At 47.3% G+C, this 21,750-nt stretch overlaps 1 protein-coding gene across 11 annotated transcripts in view; it reads left to right on the top strand.

The window, feature by feature from the left end:
* Positions 1-21,750, top strand: part of LOC119374441 (synaptosomal-associated protein 25) — a 302,757-nt gene that overhangs the window by 171,106 nt on the left and 109,901 nt on the right. The gene's annotated exons all lie outside the window — the stretch shown is intronic.

Genomic DNA, 21,750 nt, shown 5'->3' with positions numbered 1-21,750 from the left:
TCTTTAATTGTAGTGTTATTTCTTTCGCCTTGATTTGCCGCGTGCCTCGCGTATCTGAAATTCCGCGATGTAATTTTTGTCTTGTACGGCGAGGCTTCGGTGTTCGCATGTCTGATGCGTGGTGGGAAGAATGTAGGTCTGCTTTTAACAACACCGATGTCTAATACCCTAGATTTTTTTATCGCAATCTCTAGTTAACGATTTTGTTAGGTGCTTCGTATTAAACGAGAGTGGGTTCGTGATCGGAATTGCTGCTTTTGAAGGAATTCGTGAGAGTGGAAAGACTCCGACGAGCAGTTCAAGTAATGTCACTGGAGACAAGCAAATTCTTTCTGTCGTTCCTATTTTTTTTTCCATCAGCATAATTGAGTTCTGAAGGCCATTTTATGTTCGGGAAAGAGTGGAAATTGCCACGGTAAGTGGGAGCGCCGCGAGCGATAAAGGGGAAAAAAAAAGAAAGAAAATGAGTGCGTCTGCTTTGGACGCACATGCTTAAGACTCTCCGCTTTTAACTTTTTCGTTGGGAATTGCGAAACCGTTAAAATTCGCACGGTTTACCCGCCCTCCCCCCTTCCTTTGCAATCCTGAGTATAATGCGAATTCTCGCCGGTCGTTTTTCGCACTCCACTGCCTAAGGAATGCGTGCCAATGCGCGATGCACTGTAATGAACTCACGCATATAAGCGAAAAAAAAAATTGTGCAACAAGTTAAATGGCTCCAGAAAAGTTCAGTTTTATTCATTAACCCGCATGTAAGCCTTCAGGGTTGTACAGGAGTGCCTAGGTTACCAAGTGATGAGCGACTGGCACCAGCGCCACAACTTGTCAAAGGCGTTGGCCGAGGCGTTGGCGTTTTGTCAAAGGCGTTGGCGTGTTAAGTATGGCTTTGGAACTTCGCACCAGTACCATAAATACCAACGCTGCCAACGCCTTTGACAAAAACAGGCTTACCCTATATAGTACAGGAATTTCCAACATTGACGCACTGTACTTCCGCTTCGGTCTTGGACGTTCACGTATTCGTATTATCCTGAAATTCGTGTTATCCCTTAAAGATAAGTACGTCTTCCAATGTCTTCCAAGAAGTGGTCTCCTGTACATATACTGTGCGCCGCCTTTTGTGACTGACGAACACGACGCTGTGGTCCTCTCGGTCCTTTGTCCTTCCTGTTCTGAAAAAAAAAAGAAAGAAAAAATAAGCGAGTCACAGTTGAATCCAAGTCGGTAGCACGTGTACAACAGAAAGAGCAGCGACAAAAAAAAAAGTCTTCTCCTTCTCTTTCTCTCACACACACACACACTCTCCGAAGAAACCAAGCGTAATGCAGCCTTTTCCGCCTTTCCGTCTTTGTCTCAGCTAAACGTAGTGCGCTCCTATTAGAGTAAGCATGTTCCTAATTAGGGCGCGCAGGCGATTAAGCTCGCAAGCTCCAGATAAGGCACCGTAGAAACAGCTCAGTAGGTGCCGACGTACTCTTCTGTCGTCGCTATCAAACGCCACCTTCTAATGACTCGTGAAAAAGAGAGAGAGAGCATCGTATCGCGCTTAAATACGTGGAGGAGAGCGCCAGAGACGCCGGGGCTAGGCTTGTTTAAGTTTATTGGGCTCCTCTTATCCGCCGTCGGCCTTTTTATAGCTAGCCTGCGAAGCGATGTTTCGGCGAAATTGGGCTTTGCTGGGACAGGGAACTTTTAATTAGCGCTTCTTCAGGCAGCCAGCACTGCTGCAAACACACGCGCACGCTCTCAAAGGGAACGCTTTCTCCGTCGTCTCACTCGCTCCCTAACGGCCAGCCGGCGTAGCGTCCAAACCTTGCAGCCTCGCGGCATACGCGAAGCGTAATATATGGCCTTACGCTTCCGGGCACTTGCTGTCGTCGAGTGCCTTGCTTGCGCCGATTACTGCTGATTACGACCCGAACGTGCGCGTCGCCGAGACTGCGCTCCGTGCACTTAGCTAGCTTGTGTCAGCAGCGTTTGTCCCTTGGTGTTTAGAGCGCTTGTTGCGCTCACATTGCAACTGCTGGAAGCGAAAAGCTAACACATCGTTTTTGAGCCGACCCGTACGTGCGTGTGTGTGCGTTTAATTTTTCGGGCACATAGCTACGATTCTGAGGTGTCTTAGTGATAACTGTTGGGGTTTTACGTCCCAAAACCACGATATGGTTGTAAGGGACGCCGTATAGTGGAAGGCTCCGGAAATTTCGACTACCTGGGGTTCTCTAACGTGCACCTAAATGGAAGTACTCTGGCCTCAAGCATTTTCGCCTCCCGACCGGCCGGGATTAGATCCCGGAACATAAGGTGTCGTAGTTAACACGAAATAATTAAGGCGAAAGACTCGTATTAACTCTAGAAATAGCCGAGGGCGAACAACGTCCACGAGTATTCACTTTTCGCTTTTAATTTATTTTTCCGTAAGTCCCCTCGCTAAATGCTTACATCGTTATACCGTTATACCGTGCACCACCTATCGATGCCGCACTTCGTATCCCAGCTCGCACGATTGTTTTATACTTACGACTCGTCTATACTGAAAAGATGCGCCATGGGCGTATCGTACGTGTTTCTATATAATGTTCATGTTCTCAGGCTTCGCGTGTGGGATGCCGAGAAAGCGTTCTCGTATCTGAGGGCAACCTAATTTTACCGACTGTTCGACTTTCCTGCCGATCAAACATTGTGCGAGACTTTTCACAGCGCTACGCGCTTTCTTTAGGCGCCAAGGTGTGCACGTGGATGCGAGTTACTCCGCAAATACACGTGTCTAACGACTGCGTGTATGCGACATTTAACTTGCAACCAAAGTCGCGAGCGCCCCTTTTTGTTTGAGGTACAAACACAGTTGACATTGCGAAACACGCCCGGAAAACTCATTCTCGCTTCCTGCTTCGCGCTTTTCGGAGCTCGCCGTGTATCATTCGCCGAGCAAGCGCCCTTTGTTTTCCCCACCTGCGTGTAATTGAGCTACCTACCCGAAGGGAGTTTGTAATCTGCAGCTTGACCATTGATCGGGTCTGAAGCTAGGAACTGCGTTCAGCGACGCGCGAGAAGTTCTGACGGCTCGTTTTAACCTGCGAGCAAAGAGGGAGATAAACAGTATGACGTTTTTATTATCTCTCTTTGCTGCGAGTGTTTATCTAGTGTTTCAGAAAAGTTAAAGGCAATGCCTAAACCCCTAAACTTTCATTCATAAGTTAATAGGTGCTGACGATATTATCTGACAATGCACCCACAGTTTCCCGTAGCATATGTGTAAAGGTATGCATGTCGCATTCGTAACATCACACGCAGGTAGTCGTGTTACAGTTAGAGCAATCTTTCACTGAGGAAAGTGCTATAGTGTATTTTGTATTGTGCGAAACAGCTGCTATCATTATGGGAGTTTCAGCATTAGCATGCTCTTGCCGGTAGGTAATGAGGTTAGTTTTCGTGTTTTGAAGGACATTACTTCCGAGCTAAGGTTTTTCGCGCGTGTATACTTGTACGAGATCATCTCCCGGGTAACTGTCGTTTTGTTTCTCATTCGTGTTGTATTCTCTTCTGTTTTCTCACCAAGTCCTTCTTTCCTTCTGTCTTGCATTTTCTTATGCTCAATACATCGACTCAGAGAATCACTAGATGGACTGAGCAGAAAGGGAGGGCTCACAGTTAATCGCCAATTTGCCAACTTTATCAGTGCGAGTGCCTCTCAGACGCCTTAGTGTTGCATTAGGGTCGCTTTACATTTTGTAGGCTGGCCGGTACGCTTCTTCTGGAGCGGCAGTCTAGTTCGACTATAATGCTTCGTGTAAATGGCCTTTTCTGGTGAGGGAGGCGTTCTTTTCTGGCCTTCGATTCTCGTCTCCGTTTCGCATTGTGGCTATGCAGAGAATGAGCGAGGCGTGCGTTCATACGCACCGCGCTGTCCCGGCTTGCATTACGCTCGCTGGTCACACGCCGCTGTTTGCTCGCGGGGAAGGCGTTTCCGTTTTCAGAGTCGAGCGAACTGCGCGGCGGCGGGCAAACACGCGCGCGTGTAGCCAGCAATCGACTCGCTATGCGTTACGCATATGCGTAGGCACTGAGCGTGTGAGATCGTATACATGAGTCTTGTGTCCCTTCTTTCGCTCTTTGTGTGTGTTGACTTGTGTGCATGCGCTAGGATGATGATGTATGGTTGGCGGTCCGCTTCGTACGCGCACAGAAACACGCAGACGCGCGCACACGCCACACACTCGCCACACACTCGCACACACACTCGCACACACACTCACTCGCACACTGTCACACACGCGTTCACAAACCACACACAGGAGTGTGTCCGTGTGTGTGGTGTGTTTGTGTGGTGTTTTTCTGGTTTGTTGTGTAAGCGTGTGTGTGTGTGTGTGTGGTGTGTGTGTGTGTGTGTGTGTGTGTGTGTGTGTGTGTGTGTGTGTGTGTGTGTGTGTGTGTGTGTGTGTGTAGTGGACAACGAAAACGGGCGTTAGAAAATCGGGGCGGGTTTACGAAGGCACACTTTTTTAGATGCGAAGCATCTTATGGCGGAGTTCAAACCGGTGGTGGTGGTGTGCGGCGTGACCACCCCTACTGCGCATGCGCAACCCTCTCCACACACCTCCACTCCTCTTTGCCCTTCCCCTCTGCCTCTTCCCCTCTACTTCCCCCTCTCCGCTCCCCGTCTGAAACGCGGGCTCGACACGCCGAAACGCCGCTTCGCATCGCCTCATGGTCCCCTTTAGCGTTCTTTACGTGTCCCTACGATGCATTTCTGAATGATATATGTAGCATTTCGACGTCGAAATATATATCGGCTTCTATGTTCGGAAGCTGCGCGTTATTTCTGAGGCGAAACTTCCTTACGCAACCGCATTGTCGCAGTCCTCGGCAAACTCATGAATTTTCTGTCGCATATCTGTCATATGCAGTCTGTCCGCCGATGGTCTTGCAACGTGTATTTTAATCGCCCGCTGTGGGCGGGCTTGCGGGAAGTTACCAAGGCAACCGCAGATGCCGTCCTCGCGGGTGCGTCAGACAAACCGCGACATCGGTCCTGCAGAGAAGAATAACAAAGCCAACATTATTAAATAAAGAAGCGACGAAGCGAACAACACAGCGAATAGAGAGAAAAACAGCGTCATCCGGGTTACAAGCTGGGTTACACAACCTGACAAGCTTGGTTACAGAACCTGAGCGTGCTATTCGGCGCTTGCCATGCGGTGAAACCAGAGTTGTTGACAACATCGATGTTTTTTGTTTTCTGGTCATTTAGTGAGTGCCCTGTTGCATAGTTCATGCTGTCGGAGGCAGGCATTGTTGCATTGTACGGCTGAGGGACGGCCCTCTTCTGGTACGTCGTGTCACTATGTAATGTTAGGTTTAGAGCAGCTACTTGGACGAGTTTGTAAAAATCCATGATGGTAATTCGAGGCGCAAGACACACAAGGTACACAAGAAACGGAGAACTCGAAAAGACGATGTGCTCACTTCACACAGAAGCCGGTCAGATTTTATCGTACACCGAAAGTCAAAAGCAACGGTGAAACGCATGCGTTCACAACAACAAACCAAGAAGCAGCACCAGTTTTCTGCATCAATGTGCGTGGAACATAGACAACGTCTTGAAGTAACGGAGAGCTGAGGTAGTTCGTAGGTATTCGTGTTAACAGACAGGGCGTGCAAACACTGGCACATGAGAGAAGACATTTGTATTGGCGTTTGTGTTGACTTCGCTCTTGGGTCTGTGTTTGCACGCCCAGTCTCCTGACATGTCTACTTAAAAAAAAAAAGGTAATAGCAATAATAACGCAGCTGGCACTAAGACGCACAATGCTGGGTCACGGCAGAGCTGGTGGGCACCTAGCTAGTCCTGGCTTGGCTTGGCTTTTACCTTCTCACCTGTCTCTTTGCCACCCCTTGCTATACCATACTGTATACGTAGCTATGCTTGCTCTCGCCGAGAAATTCTTTTTCGCCAGAAATTTCTCTTCATATTTCTGGTTCTTTCTTTCTCTCTCTCTCCCTCTGTACTCGTTCTCTCGCCCATCAGAGTCATTGTGTCTCTCGACGGAGAAATGGGCGTACGTGTTGTGGGAGCCAAGCCAAGAAGGTGACAATGAAGGCGAGAGCGCGCGTCGGTTCATGATGATGATAATTTTCCGTCTACGACACACGGCCAATCTTGACCACAACAGGTCTGCTGTAAAAGTCCGTTCGGGCCCACTCATCGTTTTTTACAGCTCTCTCTCTCTCTCTCTCTCTCCTATATATATATATATATATATATATATATATATATATATATATATATATATATATATATACACACACACACACACACACAACGAGCGCGACTGAGTTGCCTGTCGCCGACACGCTTTTTTCCGCTCTTTCTTTCTATACACCGCAAGCGAAGGTTTTTTCGACTCGCCGGCGTGGCGTATGCGACGCGTTGCCATTGGCGACCTTAAACAATGTCGCCTCGTCAGACGGGTGAGGGGGGGCGGTGTTTCATTGTGGAAAGTGCGTAGCGGCCTGCGCGAAGAGTTTACCTGCTTGGTGAAAGAATGGCCTGGCAACTATGACCTCAACAAACCGGCATACGCGGACGGTGTTTGAGGGCAAAGGTGCTACGCTTACATTAATTAGGGGCGGAGGGTCTGGAAGTACTATTACAAGTTAGGCTGGTTTGAAAGGGGTCAAAGTACTAGTGGCCAGCATAGCCTTAATGAAGCGGTCGCCGTGCAACATAAAACTAGCACAAGTAAGGGACACAGTACGGGAAACCCACGGGTGATACAGTCACGACTGTTTTATTAGGTGCTCGAAAGACTGGGAGAACCGTTCACTACGAAATGCGGACGCGCTGACGATCATTAACTATGAGCGACCTAACCTAGGAACAAGTTATAAGTGACCGTTGCCTACCGGCTTCTGGTAGGACGGCGACACTGATTAATTTGAGAGCAGGGTATCGAATGCTAGCCGAGCCGTTGCTTTGTTGAGTGTCTGTGACTGCGTCTGCAGTTGCGCCGTGGTTGTATACGATAGGGAGATACCGAAGGTATGGATATAAGCGTGCGAGGCAGTGCACACCTCCCCCCCCCCTTCCCCTCCGCTCTTGGGCGGCGATAAAACCGGGAAAATTAAACTGGATGTATGTGCAACGAGTGTGGTAGAAAGACGAGCTCGTGTCTCGCAAACGAACGGCTCTTGTTACTGTACAAAGCCTGATTATTCGGCTTCGAATAATGATCCGTGGTTTTCCGCAAAGCTTGACGACGCCGTACGGGTGCCTTTTTTAAGAGATTACGTGAGTTTCGTGCGCGCCGATAACCCCTGAATCGTTGCGAAAGGCTGTCTCGTTTCCTTTTGCTTCTGTTTTCTTTTAGTGCTTCGTGCCTGTGTCATTCTTTTTTTTTTTTTTTGGCGTGATAACTACCGTGGTGTTGGAAAGTTTTCTCGGCTTTCGAGGAGGAAAAAAAATCAATTGGGTGTGTGAGGTACCGGTGTGCATACGGTTTTCGCTTGGTCGTACCATGCACGGCTCCATCCAATTACGCCGTCACAACTTCTTCCGGTGGGCTGCTCGCTATCGCAGAATATCCTTGCTGACAGCGCACGTGTGTCGAATTCCCGCAGACAGTATTATACATAATAGCTCTTGAAACCTTAAACCTTAGGTTACGGATTGCTCCAGCAAGGTAATGAGCTTTGTTAATGAATGAAGTATATCAAATGCGGTCGAAGCCGAAACGCGCGGCCCCGGTGTTTATCACGAGCTGGGATCTATCGCAGTGTCTTCTGTTCTAGCTTTTTTTTATTTCTCTGTCACCACGTTTAAGAGATGTCAAACTTCGCGTTTGGGGGCGTTAGCTTAAAGGATGTTAAGAACATCAAAGGAATTTTATGGGTAGCTGTTCATGCTGCGGCGGGCATCATCCTTAACTATTTAAGCTGACAAAACCGGCAGAGAAGCTAGTGCCAGCGCAGAGAACCTTCGAGGTAGTGTATGCTAGCATTGCTTGTTTTTTTTATAGTTTCTGCGTTCTCACGGACTACCACATTTTCTCACCTTCTAGCCTTATACATCCTCGCTGTAAAAAAGAGAATGAGATTATGTTTGAGCGCGGTACATTTCATTGTATCTCGCACTGCACTTTCGGTATGGACGAGAAATACGTTCCGACGATTGCACGTATCTCTGACACCTCATATGAAGGCTCTGTAGCGTTGATCGGCATTCACGCTACTACACAGGCCGAGAATTGCAGCAGAATCTGCCCAATGGGGAATTGTCAGATGGCGACTAAGCGTTATTTGTAAATGCAGCGCTTAGCCACCACGTGATCACACTATAGGCAGCACTATAGCTAACACAAGCCGACTTTATGCGTTATCTCGGAAGCATGTCGCAGAGACCTTAGTCCACTCTAAAGTTGTTCCTAGATTAAGCTTTGCTTTTAGACTATGCAATATAACAGTGCTGTTTTCATGCCTATACTCGTTTTTGTGCGTGTTTATTTGCGCCGTAATCTTAATTATATTGAACCGGCTAGCGTAATCTTCAAGCTTACTAAGCAGTAATATCATTACGATGAAACGGACGTGTTCATTTTCACGCTTAGATCGTGGTTGCGTTATAGTTATTTTTCGTGAATAAGCTTGCTAAGTAATAATATCATTAGGATAAAACGAATGTGTTCATTTTCACGCTTAGATCGTGGTTTTGTTATAGTTTGTCATGAATACTTCACCCACGCTATGTGTACAACCGGGCAACAGTATCACCAGCCGTATTCTCCAGCGCTGCTGCGCGGATGGTACGGATGTTACTGCACCATGTGCAGCTACGTGCTGCCGAGATGAGAGCCTGAGCTCGGCCACTCGGCTGTGATTACGCTGTAAGCGACCAAATTCGTGAATTAAACACACAAGGCAGCTTCCGGAATGCTGTCATAACGAATAAAGATATTGAGTGGATTCAGCGCGACACGACGACGAGAGAGGTGAAGAAGGGACACAAACACCGGCGCTGTTCTCACAACTAACTTTATATTAGCGCAGAGGACACATATCTTGAAGCACAACCTATAATCACGTGACCACACGCCGATGACGTCAAAGTGATGATAAATCAATATGCTTGACAGATTTCAACTTGCCCAAATGTCAGTTCTTCTGTGATAACGAATGTTGGCAACCACCTCTTCATGCAGCGACTTAGTATGCCGTTAGTACTCCATCACAAGTTGGCGTGGGTTCTTTCGCGACAGTACAGCTAGGAGCGGATAGTTCATCCTCGTTCCAGTGTTCGATCGTCAGCCAATTTGCTTCAACGTGTCTGCGCAAGCGTTTCAGGTTACAGACTTTGTAATAAGGGTCCCAACCCTTAGCCCCGCTCAAACACCCCAACGGCAGCGAAACGTTCCGCTGACGCACGCAGTCGTTAGCCCTTTGACGGGGTGCTGGGCTGAGTCCGCGGGATATTTTCAAAAGCTGCGCATAGCTTAGCAAGTTGGTGGCCCGACGGCTTTCGCAAGATGAGACGTACAGAGAGAAAGGGAGAGAGCACACGTGTGTGTGTGTGTGTGTGTGTGTGTGTGTGTGTGTGTGTGTGTGTGTGTGTGGTGAGAGAGAGAGAGAGAGAGCGGCATGGGTACGAATAGACGGCCGCTGTCTTCGTCATATGTCGAAAACCTTTTACCCAGCTTTCGAAGAATAAAAGGTGCGAACGTCCTTCGAAGGTATGCGACGACGTACGTGGGAAGGTCAGACCTTTCATTTCGGTCGGTGCAAACGCAATGCAAAGACGCCAGGAAAGCTCTCGAGACACGCTGATGTAAGAAAAGGAAAGTGGGATTGCGTTCGAAAAGTGCTGGAAGTAATCAGTGAGGCAGTGACGGAGGGGTCAAGGCGTCGGAGACATCTTCACGTTTCCCCATCCATCAGCCGTTTCCCACGACGCCTAACTGCTCTTGAATGTGGGAAAGTTGCGTAAGGTTACGCAGAAAGTATTGGCAGAGCAGGGCCACCGAAAGCCTCTCGCCAGGCCTTCAGTCATATATACCGCATGTCTTCGTATGCTTTACGCACGCGCTGTGTACGATATGCAAAATTAGGTAAACACGTCTCGCCCTAATCGAGACGATCCTGCACGTTCTGCATAGCACTGCAGTGTTGCAAGCTGGTTTTACGAAAACTTCAGAGGCGTAGGGTACAATGACACCGTCTGCACGTTGATTGCTTATTTATTATTCAAGAGCAGAGCCAGCCATCTTTGCCATGCGCCGTTAGAGACGTGTGGAGAAGCTCATTTGCGTGTATTGCACGTCATCAACTCGTTTCCCATAGGATAATTTCTTTGCCATCTATGGATGCGCATCGGTGTCACAAGAATTTCGCAATCCATAGAGCTCTTACACTGACCGACCCGCCGCGTTGGCTTAGCAGCCAAGTTCTTGTTGGAGGGCGCGGGTTCGATTCCCGGCCGCGGCGGCTGCATTTCGGTAAGGGTGAAATGCCGAGCCGCACGCTTACTTGGATTTAGTTGCACGTCAAAGAAGCCCAAGTGGTCAAAAATAACCCAGTCAGGTGTATAGAACGAGAAACGACTGTTAGCAAGCAGTCAGTTACCACCTCTATTACCCGCCGCGGTGGTCTAGTGGTTAGTGCTCGACTGCTTGAGCGGAAGGTCGCGGGATCGAATCCCGGCCGCCGCGGCCGCATTTCGATCGAGGCGAGACGCTACGGGCCCGTGTGCTCAGATTTAGGTGCACGTTAAAGAACCCCAGGTGGTCGAAATTTCCGGAGCCCACCACTGCGGCGTCCCTTATAATCATGTTGTGGTTTTGAAACGTAAAACACTTATTATTAACTCCTCTGTAACTGGAGGTAGTCATTTCTCACCTCTATCACGTCGACGCGTTTAACACACGGCATCGTTTTTTTCTTCTCTGTTCTCTTATGCTCGCACTATTATACTTCACTATTATGAATTTTTCCCTCGCCTATTTGTACCAGTGCGTTCTAAATCGAGCAAACATCAAACGGCTCGTTAGTCCGATCTCAATTACTGCAGCCTGCTACCTATTAATTTGCCTTCTTCATCTGCTGTGTCACGAGATATTGTTCTCCTGCGTTCTTCATGAACTAGTTAAAAAAAAAAAAGGTTAAGGGCACCGCGTTTTGGTTCACCTCGATATACGCCGCGTAGAAGGACGCGGGACACAGGGCTCTATTTATAAAACGACGGGGGTATATAGTGTGTGTTTCGCAAACCCTGACGCGGCAGACTGGCGGGGCGTGAGTGCGTTAGCGGGAGCGTGTAACGCGCGTGCCCTTTGCTTGCCTCGCTGGCTGCCCCCCTTCTAGTGCAGCAGCGTGGATGAATCAATCGATGGTCAGCGGAGCTTGACCGGCGTTGTCTGGCGTCGGCCGCCGTTGTAGCCACTCGCGCTCGCACTGCCTAGATGGCTGGCTTGGCTCGTCTCCATATAACTCTTCGTCATAACCACGTTATGGACTTCACTGTCTCTACCCAATCAACTCGCCACGTGTGTTTGCCTTTCTTCTTTATATGCTTTCGTGTTGCGTTGATATGCCCCTGTTGATTGGCTAAACATCGAGGGCTATATATATATATATATATATATATATATATATATATATATATATATATATATATATATATTTTGTCACGTGGTCGTGACGTCGACGAAGACAGCAGTCGGCGTTTGCAGGATGAAACTGTTTATTTGGCCGAACTTGTGGCCGGAAAATGAGAACTAGAGCTACAGCAATACACGCTGTACAATGATAGCGGCGAACAGGGCGTCGTCCGTCGATCAACTGACAAGCGGTCAATCGCGTCGGCTTTTATACAGGCGGTATCGAACTTTCCAGCAATATCGCTGGTGGCGGCGTTATCTCTAGACAAAGCTGGAACATTCGCGTGCAGGGCGCAATCTTAACAGAACGATCTACTATAGACGTGAAGCTTCTCGAACAATGCTTCGCGGACAGCGTCGAGCGTTGATAACCGTCCCTGCCGGTCAAACCCGAATACATCAAAACAAGACAAGAAGTGGGCGTGGCATTGCCCCCCTCTGAAAAAGCATCGTCCCGATGCTTGTGAAAGAACATAGAAGAGAGAAAAAAAACAAGTGCATACAAAAATAAATTACAATAACAAAGGAAGAAAAATAGAGTCCCGAGGTTCGCTAACGCGCAAAAAACGGCTTAAGGCGCACGACATGGACAACTTCAGGTCGTGCGCGGCGTCGCTGGGAGTTCGTAATGCCGTCCGGGGTCACCTCGTAGTCAAGAGCGCCGAGGCGTCGAAGAACCTTGTATGGCCCGAAGTATCGCCGAAGGAGTTTTTCGCTAAGCCCACGTCGGCGTATCGGCGTCCAGACCCAAACACGGTCGCCGGGCTGGTATTCCGCGAAGCGTCGTCGAAGATTGTAGCGACGGCTGTCGGTGTGCTGCTGGGTCTTGATGCGCAGGCGGGCGAGCTGTCGAGCTTCTTCGGCACGTTGTAAGTAAGCGGCGGCATCGTGGTTTTCTTCGTCGGTGACGTTGGGTAGCATGGCGTCGAGCGTCGTCGCCGGGCTCCTTCCGTAGACCAACTTGTACGGCGTCATCTGCGTCGTTTCTTGGACGGCCGTGTTGTATGCGAAGGTCTCATACGGAAGGATGGCATCCCACGTCTTGTGTTCGACGTCGACATACATGGTCAACATGTCGGCGATGGTCTTGTTTAGCCGCTCGGTCAGGCCATTTGTCTGTGGGTGGTACGCTGTGGTCCGGCGGTGGCTTGTTTGGCTGTATCTCAGTGCGTCGTCCGTCGATCCGTCGAAAAAAGTGGGCGTGGCAATATATATATATATATATATATATATATATATATATCGATGTTCGGCAACCGTCTGGTCCACTGAGAGGATATGTATTGCCCTATGTGTTCGTCTTGAATAAAACGTTCGGTCGTCAGGTTGTACGGTCGGAACGCCTCTGCAACGAATCGACCTGTAAAAAGAAGCATTTCCTGTACCAATGTCTGTGTTGCGGACGTCATGTCGCGCGTCATTTACAACGAAGTTATCTTTATAACGTAGTGTTCGGAAAGTCCCGACCACTTTGTTTTCAAACCAGAATCAAGAATATTTTTACAGCAGAGCTGTTATGGTAGAGGTTTGTCGTGTGACGCCGATAAAAAACTGTAATCATCATGAACCGGCAGGCGGTCTCTCGGTCCTCTTCTTCATAGCCTTCTTCTTCTTCTTCGCTCACAGCGCCTATTTGTCTGGCGTGGGATGCAATAACTGATGGGCCAGCCAACGAGTACAGAGAGAGAGAGAAAGCGAAAGAAACGTAAAGTAAGAAATTCTTAGCGAGAAAATTTCTTGGCGAGACGAGATCCGAACCCTAAGTATTCAAGATTTTCTGCGTGTTTATCCTTTTTATGTCTCCGCTGACTTCGTTTCGTCAGCTCGTAGCGCGGTTCGCTTCACTGAATTCGCCCTCACACCTCCCGCCAGAAAAAAAAAAAAGAGAAACAGCAGAAAACTGCTTTACAACCGGTATACGTGAGCGTGTTCGACCACAGCGATGTAACTATTGAATTGATTTTACATTTCGCGCTGCTCTAGATGAAATGCGCGCGCGTGTGTGTGTGTGTGTGTGTGTGTGTATGTATGTATGTATGTGTGTATGTATGTATGTATGTATGTATGTATGCATGCATGCATGCATGCATGCATTCCTATATGAATGTTTTTTTAGGGGCGAAGCTCCTTAAAGTGGCACCCGTTCGTCCCCGTCGTAGTGCGTAACCAGTCTTAGCGCTAGTACCATGGATCTTGACCTCCAAGGTGGTGCCGGTGGGAGATTTTTCCTGTGCGTTGTTGAACAATAAAAAATTCGCAGCGTGCGCGTAACTAGGATTTTTCCTGTGCGTTGTTGAACAATAAAAAATTCGCAGCGGTAGCTAAAAGCTGACGTTAGTAGAAGTGTAAGTGTTTCTTCTGTCTCTCATTCCCATTAGCAGCCATTCTTTACCTCCAAGGTAGTGCCTGGTGAGATTTCTCCTGTGCGTGATTAAACAATAAAAATTTGTTCAAAACGCCGTTGATTGATGAAGTCGTCATAAACTCAACGAACCTTTAGTATAAACGCGCCCGATCTCACCGGTGAGATGTTTTGTAAAAGCAAAACGGAAGATTCACGTTTACCAGATGAACCTCCGCAGCTTCGCCCACTAAAGCAAAACGAAAAGACGCCAGCTGCTTAACGAAGTCGTAGTCGAGTGCGCCATAGTTTTCTAAAGCAATGATTTTTTAAACAATGAAAATTCACAGCGTACATGTAAAATTAAAGTGAGCTGCAAGTCGTCATAACTCATCGAACCTTTAGTATAAACGCGCCCGATCTCACGTCGGTGATGATGTACCGGGCAGAATTCACGGAAGATTCACGGTTTACCGATGAACCTCCGCAGCTTCGCCCACTCATCATCATTCACTCCGTGGATATGCTGCGATTTTTTTTTCATTTTTGTCAATTCTCCGGCTTTCGAAGATTTCCTCGCGAACATACGTTCCGGGACGCCCGAAGCATAGCCTGTTTATTACTGGTAAATTAAGGTGTAATTTTTTCGGTTTTTCGTTGTAACACATTCCCGTGGGATACTTAATTCACTTTAATTAATCGACTCTCGCATCTAGGTGACGCTGCTAATACTGCACATGCTGAGAAGCAAATAAAGTGTAAATCTCTCGGGTGGCAGATTATCCGCGCGCCTTCATTTTTCACCCCAGTGCTGGGATTCCGTGTAACCTTCATCTAACTCGTTGTACGTACAAGTAAAACCGAAATCTTTTCACGCCTCGGCGCGAACTCACTTCACACGGGTCGCATGGATCTGAGGATAGCGTTGCCGTGCTTCAATACATATTGTCGGTAATGGTCAGTACCAATCCACGTAATTGAAATCGTTAACTGCCGTCGCCGCGCCGATCCTCGCTGGTTTACGTGACATCGGCATTTCCTTGATTAAATCTATTCGAGCGTCATCAAACGAAGTGCGCCGTCGAAGGGCTGGGAATACTGATTGCGCAAATGAAGTCTTTCTTTTATTTCCTTTCTTTCTCTCTCTCTCTCTTTCCTTGCTTCTTTCTTTCTTTCTTTCTTTCTTTCTTTCTTTCTTTCTTTCTTTCTTTCTTTCTTTCTTTCTTTCTTTTTTTCTTTCTTTCTTTTTCTTTCTTTCTTTCTTTCTTTCTTTCTTTCTTTCTTTCCTTCTTTCTTTCTTTCTTTCTTTTACCCGCCACATTGGTCTAGTGGTTATGGTGCTCTTCTGTTGACCCTAAGGCCGCGGGATCGAATCCCGGCCGCGGCGGCCGCGTTTTCGATGGAGGCGAGAATGCTTGAGGCCCGTGTACTTAGATTTAGGTGCACGTTAACCCATATATGTCCAGTGTCCTACATATGGGACGCTTCTTTGATGCACTGCAACGTCGCTATTTTTTTAGCTGATGACTAGCGCCACTTACAGCACATCAAGCAGGTCTCATTCTCAACGTGTGCAAGCCGAGACATTGCTTGCTTTTCATGCTGCCACGTGCCGACCGCTTTCTCCGGGCAAACGCGTGCTTTGTGTGAAATACGCGATGCAGAGGAAGAAGTGCAATGTCGGTGTGCACGTGAAATGTTTCAAGGCTTACCCACCCGCAACTAGCCCCTCTAATGCCCAGCGTCCCATATTTATAGGACAGCTTGGAAAACAGTGTTGCGTTTACCTGACAGTAAATAAAAAACTTGTGCTTTCTTTTGAGGGTAGAAGCAGGCCCGTAACCAGGGGGAGGGGGGTCCCGGGGGGCCCGCCCCCATTCCCCGAAAGTTTTGATACAAGGTGTTTTTCCAGAAATAAATAATTAAAATAGGCGTTTTTCTCAAATAGTCAAGGCTTTCAGCAAGTGCCCCCCCCCCCCTCGAAAAAAATTCCTGGCTACGGGCCTGGGTAGAAGTACACTTTTTGTGAAAAAAAAAATATTTGTTTTGTCATTTTTTCGGAGTTTGGGCATATATGGGTTAAAGAACCCCAGGTGGTCGGAATGTCCGGACTCCTCCACTACGGCATCTCTCATAATCAAATTGTGATTTTCGGACGTTAAACCCGAAGAATTAATATTATTCTTTACTTCTCGCTTTTATTGCGATAGCAATTATATGGACAGTCTCGGCTGGATTTTGCCGTCGCCGTCATGCACCGTATATATATATATATATATATATATATATATATATATATATATATATATATATATATATATATATATAAGCCTCAAAGAAAAATAATTCAGAAAAATGCCTCCGAAGCGCGGAATCGAACCAGGGGCCTCTTGCACCGCAGCGAGTGGCGCTATCGACTACGCCACGAAACGCAGATCCTCCACGTAGCTAACGGCGAGCGTTACATACACACTTTACCGCTGTACGGACTCAGAGACGGCAGGCGCTTATAAGCGTTTCTTCATTACCAGCGAGATGGCGCTAGGAGCGCGACGGGCGCATTTAAAAGTCGTCGGCGAGCTCGCTCGCTTCTTCTTCTATTTGCGCAGGGAGAACCTTGCCCTTCCGCTGTCTGCTCGCGCGGTTTTCTCGTGGTGAGGGGAAGAGGGTGTTTCAAGCTTTCACCGTTACGTCCGTGCTCATGTTACGGAGAGTACGAAAGTCACTCGAGCTCAAGGGACGCCGCTAAACGAACAAGCAGAAGATGAGCGCGAACTATCTAGTGTCACAGCTCGACACTTGAAGCACGCTAGTTTCGTTCGCTGCTTCGGCCGCCTTTGCAACAGGAGCGCTGTTCAAACGGAGAGTATCCATTGGCGAGCCTCACTTCGCATAGCATTAGTTTCTTGCTATCGCATTCATTGCTTCGCCCTTGCGGCGAAACTGTGACTATTTTTTTCTACCCTCATTTCTTTCTATCTTTCTTTTTTTCTTTCTTTCTTATTTTATTTCATTTTAGTAGCGCCCATGGTTCTGAGTAATCATGCAGACTAAATTAACGGAATGGTTTCCCTGGCCTCTCAGAATTTCGAATAAGCGACGCCGTTCGATGTTTTTCTATAAACACACCCACGAGCCGCGCTGATTAGCTAAAGTAGAAGCCCGCTGGTTTGTCGACTAATGAGATAGCTAAGCAGTTTCCCACGCAGCCTATACTTACTGACCAATCGCATCTCCATGACCGAAATGAGTAAAAAAAAAAAAAAAACTGAACTTACCAGACATGCGCGAATGTGCGGTATTAGACCAACAGTTCCATTCACTTGGTATTCAAACGATCACTGCTTTTGCGATAGTTAATCTTAAGGTACTGATCTTGTAATAATCAAGTCCTTTAATTAGTTGGATTCAGTCCGATTCGTAGTTCGCTTCCCCGGCGCTGTACCGCGCCTTTGAGAGCGACAAGACTATGTAGTCCGCTGAAAATTAAAAAAAAAAAAACGAAAAGAACACGGAAGCGTATCAGGGAGTGCTGAAGGTAACTGTATTTGCATCTCATGAACTTCGTGAACTTAAGCCACCACATAAAGGTCGCGCTTGCAAGTATTCTGTAAACATAGGTGGTGAATACGGGATCGCTTCTTCGCGTATGATAGCGCACATTCCAGGTATACCTTGATTATTCTTTCGTGGATTCCGCAATAGGTGGCGTTCGAATCGCCAAACCGGCGATTGTTGCCTCTAGAAGCGAATCTCGGAGGCCTTGCTTTTACTGGCTACAGAAGCTGAAGCACGTCGGGGCCGCTATGTTTTTAGACGTGACGTCCTTGAAGAACCATAAACACTCGACGGCATGCTGAGGTGTCATATCTATGCCGTTCACAATATTGTTTGGAGTATGAAAAAAAAAAGAGACATTGAGTTCAATTGAATATACGCAAGGGTGTTTTCGAACAGTTACGTACGGTACCAGCGCCGCAACAACGGTTACGACGGCTGCTTCGCCGTGTAGTAACAGCGCACGCTATCCTATTTCGTGCTGTCCGCCCACGATCGCGATGTGCGCGGTATTCTGCGCCGTGAAAGAGACACACGTCCATGTCGTTCTTGTGTCTGGTTTATTCCTGCTCTATTGCATTACACACACCGCCTGGTGCACTGCAGCTACGCGCAGACGTATATACGGAGAGGACCTTCATCACTGCGTCGTTTGCGCGGACTTTCGCCGGCAAGAGTGTCCGCCTCTGGGCTCATCGCAAGCGCAGTGACCCGATCATGCCTCTCGACCTTCGGCTTGCCGCCGCTGGTACTGCTCCATTGTGCTTCGTTAATAGCGTGCAGCGCTGTAGAGCGCACGAGTTGTTCTTGTACGGTATGGTTCGGTAGAGTGAAACATGCTTCGGTATACGTCGTTTTTACGTGCTGCACCTAGCGTCAGCGTTTACAAGGCGTTTTACATTTGGCCTACGCATGCGCATTTGGCTACTCAAAAGAGGCACTGCGCACTCCAAGCGCCACAGGTCAGCAAGCTTATGTACCATTAATACGCCGGGGATTTGCGTTTCATGGCATTTATTTGTTGAGAGCGGAAAACCTAAAGCCGTCTAATATGTCTTCTCGAATAGATTTGATTGATTGATTGATTGATTGATTGATTGATTGATTGATTGATTGATTGATTGATTGATTGATTGATTGATTGACTGAAAACATTTTCTCTCTGGTTTTGGATAGCCCCGGAATAATTTCGGCCAGCTGGTGCCGTATATATATATATATATATATATATATATATATATCAGTGTTGTATGCGTTACCGGAAGGAAGTAACTAAATACGTTACTCGTTACACTAAAGTAAAAGGAACACGTTACCACCCTGCGTTACCAATAAAAAAAGTTAACGCGTTACCGTTACCGAAAAAAAGTAACGGACGTTACTTTCGCAGTTACTCCATGCCCAGAAATCTTAATCAGTGCGTCTTCGCCTCAAGAACCTACAACAGCTACTTTATAAAACTCATATATAGATATCACGTTAAAGTTGTCGCTCAAACAAATATCCGACCCCAGATACTGATTAAACGAGAATAATTTGCACAAATGCGCCGTATCGTCGTAGTACCATAGTGACCTAAAGTTCCTGTATAGTTACATGTGATGGCTTCTCACTCTGTAGCACACGGGGAAGCTGTTTTTCGGAATGGGTCATTAAACACAAAGTAGTCAATTTCACCATCAACGCTCTCTGAAATGAAAACATAACTGAACAAACTTGCAGAATTATGACAGCGTGCATCTGCTACCAGAATCAATGCGCAAATTTTGTAGCAATAAAGGAATGCTTAAATGCCATAAATCTGAAGAAAAGTATTTGCGCACATAAACAAGTTCTTTTTTTTTTAATTTGACCTGTAAAATTGCCGCAAATATTGCGACTACGTACGTGAAAGTGTTCAAGGACAGCCTCGCTTGCTCAGGAGTTCAATAACCAGAAACGTAAGCGCCGTTGCAAATACCAAGAAGTAAAACTAATTTTGAATAAGAAGTTCATAGACAGTGCTAGAGTAGCACAGGAACAGTTTTCTAATGTTACTACAAACCGCTGAATAAAAGCAACAGCTGCCTTTCAAAGCTTTAATCGGACAGCTTGACTCGATTATTAGCGAATACGTCCACGTGCACCTACGCTAAATAAGAGCTCGACGGACGCACTATATGGTACTCCTGTATTCACTTTCAGGAAGAGCCGGTGAAGGCGTGGAGAGTTTTCTTTGAACCCGCTCATGGCGATGCCATGCGGCACCAAAGGCAGATAGGCTCATCCTCAGTTGGCGATTGCGTTCTGAAGGTATTTGCGAAGAAGTCATCCTCCGTTGTGCTGGAGGAGCTCACACCGAGTCTTGCATGTCCGTAAGCCGAGCAGATCTTGACAGCTCGCTTTTGACGGTTACAAGGCCCGCATTACACTTCGCTTCATCGACAATTAACAACTTGAACCTCGATAGCAAGGTAGCCGGAACTATAGCAAATCCATTTATGAAATTTCGGCAATTTGCTTCCCATTGCGATTTCCCCCACGCAAAATACGACCCGCTCATGCGATGTCGCTTTGTCAATGCTTAGCGGGCAAGCTCTGAAAAAAGCACTCATACAAGACGAATGAATTTTGTGTAAGACTGCGAGTATAATTGGAATTAAAAGTAACGAGTAACGTGACACCTCACGTTACCGAAAAATGGTAACGAAAGTACGTTACCCGTTACAGTTCCGAAATAGTAATGAGTGCGTTACTTAGTTACTGAAAAAAGTAACGCGTTACCGGTAACGCCGTTACTTGTAACTCGTTACAGCCAACAATGATATATATATATATATATATATATATTGACACGGATATGATGCCATGGGCAGAGATTTTCGCAAGTGGTCAATTTAATCAAGAAGTGCGGGTAATGTCGATTGCTGTAGCGGAGGAAAATGCATTCCAACTTTTTTTTTTAGTACACTTTCGCGCCGAAACATCAGCGCCCACATATGCGTACTATCTGCGTAATTGACGCTTTGTATGGATTTGGGGGCTTCGCGGATGCGCCGTTGCACTGACTGTCGCCAAGGGGCGACAGTACGAAATCAGTGAATAAACAAAAGAAAACATTCCATGTCTCAGCATTTTGCTATTTACAAAGAGAGCCTTGCAAGCTTTCCGTTTTTGTCGCTTGTGTGAGCGATAGAGCGGGCGAGAAAACCAGTTCATTCATTCATTCATTCATTCATTCATTCATTCATTCATTCATTCATTCATTCATTCATTCATTCATTCATTCATTCATTCATTCATTCATTCATTGTTTTTCCCATACCTCATTTTTGCTCTACATTACTCCAGAAAATACACCTATGATTGACTCGTCAAATGGACACTAGAGAAGAGAAGCAGTCCGCACAAACGCCTGTGTTGTCTAGTTTTCATCTCTCGTGCAATTGCCTGCACGGCTTATACGTTCTTTCGTGACGCGTAAGGTTCGTTTCTTCTGTTTTAAAGAGGGTACGCCGAACGCTTTTCTTTGCTGAGGCTACTTGGAAGGTTTTCCGGCTTATAGGAACTACCTTGGCGCCGCAGGCTCACTGCTACCCGGGGGCTTGCAAAGAACCCTATAAAAATTTGTGAACCGTCTCTCGGTCCTCACAGCTTCTATAAACAGGCCGAAACTAGTTAAATCTTGGCTAGGTACCTCCCAGGAGGCATCCAGTTAGCTTAACGAGTCCAGGGCTGGGACGGGAAACCTGACGGTGAAGTTAACTTAGAATCTCCTTAGGAAGCCGCTACCTGCTTCGCACTTTGGCGAAGCTACACTGTGTCACCCCTGTGGCGCGGGATCAGACCTCGCAGCAGGCTTTTGTAGGTACCTCAGGGGCGAGGACTATAGACTGAAGCTGATGTTATCGACGAATCTTCTTGGGGCACCTATAAGTCTCGCGAATAATTCGGCAGTTAGTGTCAGCTTAGTGGCGGCTTAAAGCCTATAGCTGTTTAAGGCGCGCGCGCTGGCTGCGAACTAATTACATGTCGAATCGGTAAGACCTCTTTGCGCGTGATGAGCGTCCCGGAAGTGGCTTGGAGCTGGCGGATATCGCCTCCCATTGCCTGTCCTGATTGGTTAGAGAGCGATGGCTCCTCCTACCTGTCGGAAGCAACCCGAGAGCTCAAGCGCTTCCAATCGAGTGAGATTATCTGAGGCTGCCGCCTTTGATGGGCGTC

This window comes from Rhipicephalus sanguineus, chromosome 11, assembly GCF_013339695.2.
Source record: "Rhipicephalus sanguineus isolate Rsan-2018 chromosome 11, BIME_Rsan_1.4, whole genome shotgun sequence".
Classification (NCBI taxonomy): Eukaryota; Metazoa; Arthropoda; class Arachnida; order Ixodida; family Ixodidae; genus Rhipicephalus; species Rhipicephalus sanguineus.
Note: the sequence above shows the minus strand (reverse complement) of the source record. Positions and strands in the feature narration are given on the sequence as shown.